This window comes from Sapajus apella, unplaced genomic scaffold (assembly GCF_009761245.1).
Source record: "Sapajus apella isolate SASKATOON/1434 unplaced genomic scaffold, GSC_monkey_1.0 scaffold15, whole genome shotgun sequence".
In the NCBI taxonomy this organism is placed as follows: Eukaryota; Metazoa; Chordata; class Mammalia; order Primates; family Cebidae; genus Sapajus; species Sapajus apella.
The window spans coordinates 1,930,184-1,939,005 of NW_022436955.1; the positions used below are offsets into that span (position 1 = coordinate 1,930,184).

The window sequence follows — 8,822 nt, forward strand, 5'->3', positions numbered from 1 at the left end:
TCTTTCTTTCTTTCTTTCTTTCTTTCTTTCTTTCTTTCTTTCTTTCTCTCTCTCTCTCTCCCTCTCTCTCTCTCTCTCTCTCTCTCTCTTTCTTTCCTTCCTTCCTTCCTTCCTTCTTTCTTTTTCTTTTCTTTTCTTTCTTTTCTTTTCCTTCCCTCCTTCCTTCCTTCCTTTTTCTTTCTTTCTTTCTTCTTTTTCTTTTTGTTTTAGACAGGGTCTCACTCTGTCACCCAGGCTGGAGTACAGTGGCACAAGCTCGACTCACTGCAGCCTTGACCTCCCAGTCCCCAGCGATCCTTCCCCACTCAGCCTCCCAAGTAGCTGGGGACTACAGTGCACATCACCATGAACGGCTAATTTTTTCATTTTTTGTAGAGACAGGGTTTTGCTATGTTGCTTAGGCTGGTCTCAAACTCCTAGACTCAAGCTATCGATCCACCCACCTTGGTCTCCCAAAGTGCTAGGATTACAGGTGTGAACCACTGCACCCGGCTTGTTTTCTTGTTTAACTGTTTTTTAAGCCATATGTTCAAACAGTACAAACAACAGTGAAAAGTCTCCTTCTTACGCTTTACCTCTGTCCTCTGCCTTGCTCTGAGCAGAGGTAATCATTGCCACCAGTGGCTGGAGGGTCTTTTTGTGGAATAGCCCCTACATACAAACCCGCGCCCCAAAATGCCCTCTCCCCCCATCATGAGAGCCCAGAGCACAGTTCATGTGCTCTCCTGTGCTCCGCTTGTCCTGTTAGAAAGCTCTCCATATCACACACACAGACCCGTTCTTCTACGGTTATGCTTTTTCAAAGAGTGGACCCAATTGATTGAACCAGTTCGCTGTTAACAAGTAGTCACGTTATTTCTAGTCTTTTGCAACCACCATGCTTCCAGGAACATCCTCGTACCTAGATCTTTGATCTCACTTACAGGTGGTAGTGGCTATTCCTAAAAGTGGAACCACTAGTGTTTTTAAATGTTTAAATTTAAATTTAAACATTAAAAAATATTGCATTAGGAACCACCCCTCTTTTGAAAATCTCATGCAAAATACCAGTTTTCTCTCCAGAAAAAAAGAAAGCCAAGCAAAACAAAACAAAAAACCGATGTGGTGATTTTGCATTCAGTTTCTAGAGATAGGCTCACAGATGCCACATTAGCAAGTCTTGTTAGAGGGGAAGAGAACAGGTGCAGGAAAATTGTATCAAACCATGACTTTCCCGTTGGTCTGTGTCCAAGTGTGTGAGTGTTTTGATTTGGTCATCACAGAGGAAGCTGCCAGTTTGTTCTGCCGATGGTGACAGAGACACGCCGTGGAGTTCAGTTCTGACTCCGAAAGTCAGATTCCTAATCACTTTCCGCCGCCAGCGTACATACCTCTCACCGTGGTCATGCTCTGGACCACGGGCTCCCACAATGTGACTGCTGAGCAGAAGTGCGCGTGGGGCTGCTCCCAACAGCGATGCACCGGGACGCTGGGGCCTGTGGCAAACGCTCCCTGCGGCTGCCGCCTCGGGACTCTGAAACCAGATCCTGCTAGCAAGGCTCTGCAGCTCACACGATCAGCTAGGCTTTAATATTTTATGCCAGCTGCCAATAAGGACTCAGGTGACAAGAGACACTTCAGGAAAGTGGTGTGCAGAAAGCACGGACCCCATCATCTCTCATTCAGTGTCCATGTCAGACTAAAGCGATCCCACAAGAGAAAAGCTAAAAGGAAGCAGACCTGAGAACAGCCTGTGGCAGGTGGGAGCCTGGCGTCAGTGAGCTCAGGGTCTCACTTCAGTGGCCTGGCAGCCAGTCGCCTCCCTGGGCCATGGCCACAGGCCACATCTCGGGGTCCAGCTGACTCTACGTCCAAGGGCACTGCCCGCGGTGAAGACACGGCTAGGGCTGAGGCCAGAAAGCTGAGGACCCCAGCTGACCCTCCACTGGGACAGTCACCAGAACGAGTGTCACCCAGGGCAGTTTCTACAAATCTGGAGCGGAGCCAGAGAGCCGGCCCATGCCTGGCACGGAGGAGGTACCCAACACCCTTTCCATCAGAGTTCCTGGAGCTTCCACTCTCTCGAGCCTCACGCTGCCCATGCCACACATCATGGCCATTTTCAGGACCACAGCCTCCCCGTCCTGGGGCTGTTTTCAGGGGTCCAGAAGTCACCCCGTTGGGCTTGAGCAACCATGCGGCCATGGATGGTCAGAAACTTCCCTGGGCTGTGCGCCACAAACCTTCCAGTGGGCACAGCACGTCTCTCATATTTTGGAGAGGAAGGAACTGAGAACTCCCATTTCTGGAACCCCATGTTCTAGAAGGTTCTATCCTGAAGACGAAAGCTGATTTGTCAGCTGTGGCTTGTCCCAAGAAGAGAAAATACCTCACCTCGTACTGAGCACTAACCACACACCAGGTGTCAGTTGGAGCCTCTAAGGTGTGTCACTTATTTCTCCCGACAGCCCCTTGAGGGGAGTTCTATTGTTGTACCCTCTTTTCAGGTGAGGAAACTGAGGCATGGAAAGGTGAAGCCCTTGCCTAAAGTCATGCCACCAGTAAGAAGCAGGCTGGGATTTATAACACAGGCAGCCTGCCTGCCCCCTGGCCCTCTTGGGGGCGCTTCCCTGAGCTGCCTCCAGAAGACAGAATGGAAGAAGCCGGTCTGTGTTCTTCCTCCTCCTCCTCGCCTTCCTCCTCATGAGGGACCCCCTGCCCATACCTGTCACTGTGCAAGTGTTTGACCAACATCATTTAATGTCACCTTTGCAACAGTCCTGTGAGGTAGGAAACGTGCTTAGGTCTCTTTCTCAGGTGAGGACGCCAACGTGAGGCCACCTGCCTGGTAAGGCAATGGTAGACTGGGACTCCGCCCGGGGCTGTGCTGCCATTGAAGCCCAGGCCCTCTCTGGGCGCTGCACATGGAGGCCCATGTGCAGACGTGCCCATGAGGAAATGGCGTGAGTGGCAGAAAGGCCAAGCAGCCAACGTGGGTGTCGGGAGGGAGAGAGGGAGGCTGTAGCCAAGTCTTGTTTACATCTTGCCAAGGAGCTCTGCTTGTCATCATCTACCTGAGGGTGGCACCTCGGAAGACAGCCTGGGTGGGGCCCCGCGGCGCTGGGCCAGGGTCCCAGCGTGAGTTCTTTTCCCAGCTCTGTCCTGATGGATCCCACCTCTCTCGGGCCTGGGCAGAGGACAGGTCCTGACGACCCTCCTAGCCCTAGCTTTATGATACTGGAGCAGGAAGCAGGGCTGACAGCAGACACCTTTGCCCCTAGTGGCCTTTTAGTTAAGTGCCTGAGGAACAGCCCACTCCCCACAGGAGGCACTCAGCCCCTCTCCACTACAAGCCCAGCCCCCTCCACGCACAAGCCTCTCACCCTCTAGCAGAGGGCAACGCCGATAGCATTACTGATTGAGACCTGACTAGATACTAGGAGTCACAAAGCTGCCTCTCTGCTAGTCACTTGCTATGGATTAAAACAGACGCTGTTGCTATACCTATTTTACAGATGAGAAAACTGAGGCCCAAAAAGTCAGTCAACTTACTCAAGGTCACCACAGACCCAAGCACAAGGCCCACATCTCTAGTAGGTCTAATAGGCATAGTGATTAGAGCCCATAATACTTTTAGGGACTCAGGAAAACGAAGGGGGAAAAATGAACTTTTAGGGTAAAGAAAATGATTTTATATATAAAATCAACATTTTTACCTTTATACCACTGTAGCAGGAAAATCTATTTTTATTTTATTTTTTAAAATTAAGAATAACCTCCACTGGGCACGGTGGTTCATGCCTATAATCCGAGCACTTTGGGGGGCTTAGGCAGGCAGATCACTTGCGGTCAGGAGGTCAAGACTAGCATGACCAACATGGTGAAACCCCGTCTCTACTAAAAATACAAAATTAGCTGGGCATGGTGGTGCACACCTGTAATCTCAGCTACTCAGGAGGCTGAGGCAGGAGAATCACTTGAACCCAGGAGGCAGAGGTTGCAGTGAGCTGAGATTGCACCATGGCACTCCAGCCTGGGCAACAAGAGTGAAACTCTATCTTAAAACAAAACAAAAAAGAATAACCTTAGTTTGTTTTTGTTTTTTGTTTTTTTTTTAGACAGGGTCTCACTCTGTTGCCCAGGCTGGAGTGCAGTGGTACAATCAGGGCTTACTGCAGCCTTGATCTCCTGGGCTCAAGCAATCCTCCCACCTCAGGCCCCTGAGTAGCTGGGACCACAGGCATATGCCACCATATCTAGCTAATTTTTAAAAACTTTTAGTAGAGATGAGGTCTCACTATGTTGCCCAGGCTCATCTTGAACTCCTGGGCTCAAGTGGAACTTCTGCCTCAGTCTCCCAAAGTGCTGGGATTACAGGTGTGAGCCACCATGCCTGGCCAAAAATCTATTTTTTAAGTGTTCATTTTAGTGGCAAAATGAACTCATCCAGGCAAAAGTGCCTAGGTCTCAGGAAAGTCACCATGCAGCCATGAATAGGCAGACCTTGAACTCGGATGTTTCCCTCCCAAGGTCATTTCCATCAGAGAGCCCTCCAGCCTCTCCCCCAGTATTAAAGCAATTACTCAGGGTAATCTTACGGAGCTGCAGAGTTGACGTCTGTCCTTGGAAGGGTCATGGCCAGATGGCTACTCGGCCACGGGCATTTGCCCAGCTGGCCACGATCCCTGTGGGCAAGTGGCCCAGGCTCAATTTTTGGCCTTCCAAGAAGCCACTGGAGCAGAGAAGCCACATTTCTGGGGCCAGGTCATTCATAAGAGAAGAGGAACAAGGCAAGCCAGGGAACATGCTTGCCTCTGAGCTGGGAGAGGCAAGAGAAGATCACCACGATCACCCAAAAGAACATTCCGGCTTTTCTTCTTCACCTGAAGGAAAACAATTGACAGCCTCCGCCAGGGGAATTCTGTCCTCAGAAGTCCAGGTATAGCTAGGGAGGACAGAGGGCACTGACTTTGGTGACAGGCAGATCTGGGTTTGGGTCCCCACTCAGCCATTTAATTTGCTCTGTGACCTTGAAAAAGTGACTTTACCTCTCTGACTGTTTTCCTTCCTTCCCTCCCTCCCTCTTTTCTTTCTCTCTTTCTCTTCTTTTCTTTCTTTTTTGAGGCGGAGTCTCACACGGTCACCAGGCTGGAGTGCAATGGCGCGATCTCAGCTCACTGCAACCTCTCCCTCTCGGGTTCAAGTGATTCTCCTGCCTCAGCCTCCTGAGTAGCTGGGATTACAGATGCTTGCCACCATGCCTGGCTAATTTTTTGTATTTTTAGTGGAGATGGGGTTTCACCATTTTGGCCAGGCTGGTCTCAAACTCCTAACCTTGTGGTCCACCCACCTCAGCCTCCCAAAGTGCTGGGATTACAGGCATGAGCCACTGCGCCAGCAAAAATATGGAACGCTTCATGAATTTGCATGTCATCTTCCGCAGGGGCCATGCTAATCTTCTCTGTCTTGTTCCAATTTTAGTATATGTGCTGCCGAAGCAAACGCTGTTTTCCTTTCTGTAAACTGGGAATAATAGCAACCCCCTTCCCCCAAAGGATGGTAGTGAGAATTGGCTGAAATAAAATGCTTTTTTCTATAGTAAAGCAGTTGCAAGGAGTAAGAGCTAGAAAAATATTTATTCATTGGTTTGAGAAACAAAATCCTCGATGCCAACATTCCCAAGGCCTTGAGTAATTATGCCACAGGCTTGCCTGAGACGTTGATACATTTAGAGAAGCCATCAAACCCACATAACTGAGGCCACACCATGAGGTCAGCCTCTCTCTTCCCCCAGGTCTTTGAGGTGACAGTTTAGACAGGAGCTAGGAATCTTGCTAATGAAAGAAGAGCCTCACCTTCAATTAAGGCGTCACCAAAATGGGAAATTCATCAGCTCTGGTGACGATGACTTACGCCACACTGAAGCCTTGCAAGTCCAGGATGACACAACCCAAGGCAGAAACCATGAAATTAGAACAAAGGTCTAAGCAATAAGCAGAGCTGGGAGTTCCATCCCGGTGAGCAGTGCTGTTGCTCAGCAGGTGAGCCTGCCCCGTCATGGAGACTCAGCGACTCAGTGCTAGAGTGAGAACCACATCTGCTCACACCAGAGGCCTGAACCCTGCTAACCCAACAGGGGACTTTCTCACAGCCAAAATCTCTTGCGACTCTTCCAAAAATAGCAACTCCCACCCAGCCCCTTCTTTCCAAGAACAGTGCTTTTCAAACCTCACTGTGCACACAAATCAGCTGGGATATTATCAGAATGCATCTTGGCCAGGCACGGTGACTCACACCTGTAATACCAGCACTTTGGGAAACAGAGGCAGGTGGATCATGAGGTCAGGAGTTTGAGACCAGCCTGATAAACATGGTGAAACCCTGTCTTTACTAAAAATACAATAATTAGCCAGGTGCGGTGGCACGCATCTGTAATCCCCGCTACTTTGGAGGTTGACGCAGGAGAATTGTTTGAACCTGGGAGGCAAAGGTTGTAGTGAGCTGAGACGATGCCATTGCACTCCAGGCTGGGTGACAGAGCGAGACTCCGTCTCAAAAAAAAAAAAAAAAAAATGCAAATTAAGGCTCATGTCTGTAATCCCAACATTTTAGGAAGCCAAGGCAGGAGGATCACTTGAGGCTGGGAGTTCGAGACCAACCTGGGCAACGTGGGCACAAGACTCCAGTTTCTATATAAAAATATTGGTTTTTAATTAGCCAGGCATGGTGGTATGTGCCTATAGTCCCAACTATGCAGGTGGCTGAGGTGGGAGGATCACTTGAACCCAAGAGGTCCAGGCTGCTGTGAGCTATGATCATACCACTGCACTCCAACCTTGGCAACAGGAAAAAAAGAAAAGAAAGAAATACAGCGTAAGCTTTAGTGGGCCTTGAGATTCTACATGTCTGACAAGCTCTCTGTGGATACAGCTGGTGAACAATGAGGGCCTAGACTTTCCCTGGGCTCCATGGACACCTTGGGTTACCCTTCACCAGCCAGACCCAGGAACCCTGATCAGCTCGTACCCAAGATTTTGGGATTCATGCCACGAACAGCACAAATATAAACTGGATCCCTCTTGATTTCTTTGGGGGTTGAGGGGAAAGGGATGGGATACAAAATGAATTAAACATAAACATTTGCAGCAGGATAATTTATTGCAAGGTGAATTTTTTTTTCTTTTTTTTTTTGAGACGGAGTCTCATTCTGTCACCCAGGCTGGAGTGCAATGTCGCAATCTCAGCTCACTGCAACCTGTGCCTGCTGGGTTCAAGCAATTCTCCTGCCTCAGACTCCCAAGTAGCTGGGACTACAAGCATGGGCCACCACACCCAGCTAATTTCTCTATTTTTTAGTAGAGACGGGGTTACACTATGGTATCCAGGCTGCTCTCAAACTCCTGACCTCAAGTGATCCACCTGCCTTGGCCTCCCAGAGTGCTGGGATTACAGGTATGAGCCACCACGCCTGATTGACGTTTTTTTCTTGACAAAGTCTCGCTCTGTTGCCCAGGCTAGAATGCAGTGGCGCTATCTTGGCTCACTGCAATCTCTACCACCCAGGTTCAAGCGATTTTCATGCCTCAGCTTCCCAAGTAACTGGGATGTGTCCCCACATCGGCTAATTTTTGTATTTTTCGTAAGGACAAGATTTCACGACGTTGGCCAAGCTGGTCTAGAACTCCTACCTATCAGGTGATCTGCCCACCTTGGCTTCCCAAAGTGCTGGGATTACGGGCGTGAGCCACTGCTCCTGGCTGCAAGGTGTTTTTTTCTCTCCCAGCATACTGTCCTTCCCCTAATACACAGCCTTTTCAGATAGCAAGACCCTTTGATGCCTTCTTGCCATGGAGATTTTAAAATTTCTACTAATTTCAGAAGTCAGGCACTTGCCTTTAAAAACAGAGGGCTCTGGGTAAAGTCCATCCTCTCCCAACACCCCTGCTCCTCACCCCCTCCCCGCCTTAGGAAATCCCTACTGATACGTAGGCAAAGGTATTTTAAAAGAGGGATGCTCAAAGGATCATGCTGAACTGGCTCTTCTTTCCTTTTATTAAAAATATGTAAACCGGCCGGGCGCGGTGGCTTATGCCTATAATCTCGGAAATTTGGGAGGCCTGGGCGGGTGGATCACCTGAGGTCAGGAGTTTGAGGCCCATCTGGCCAACAAGGGGAAACCCCGTCTCTACTAAAAATACAAAAATTAGCCAGGGTTGGTGGTCGGTGCCTGTAATCCCAGCTACTCAGGAAGCTGAGGCAGAAGAATCACTTGAACCTGGGAGGCAGAGGTTGTAGTGAGCCAAGATCATTCCAGCTTGGGTGACAGAGCAAGACTCTGTTTAAAAAAACATGTGAATATATATATATATATATACACACACACACACACTTTTTTTTTACATATTATATATATATTTTTTGAAACAGTCTTACTCTGTCACCAATATATATACATATATTTTTTTTCTATATAAATATATTTATATATCTGTATAAATAAAATTCACTTTGAGTGAGTTTCCCATTGTGGTGACACCTGGGAAGGGGAGAGGTCCTAAAATTACTGAAGAGGAATTTATGGCCATCTCTCTTTAAAGGAGCTTGGGCTCAGACCTAGGGATTATTGGTAGCATTTTTAAGTGGTATCATACCTCTTACATATACTTAGTTTAATGATATTTAATATTTAGAAATGCATTTACTTTTAAAGTAATATATGTACTATAGCTTAGCAACATATTATCAAATAAATTATTTAATGAAAAATTCCAAAAGGTTACCATCTGTGAAAATAATCTCCCAGCACTGTTTCTTTTCTTTCTTTCCTTTTTTTTTTTTTTTTT

The 8,822-nt window shown here is 48.1% G+C and overlaps 1 protein-coding gene and 1 non-coding gene across 7 annotated transcripts in view; both read right to left on the reverse strand.

Moving 5' to 3' along the window:
* The window catches only part of KIFC3 (kinesin family member C3), a 104,236-nt gene that overhangs the window by 70,636 nt on the left and 24,778 nt on the right, over positions 1 to 8,822 (reverse strand). The window lies entirely within an intron of this gene.
* LOC116555884 lies at positions 5,379 to 5,482 on the reverse strand. The gene has a single exon (XR_004270727.1). It is a non-coding gene; the product is annotated as a U6 spliceosomal RNA (small nuclear RNA).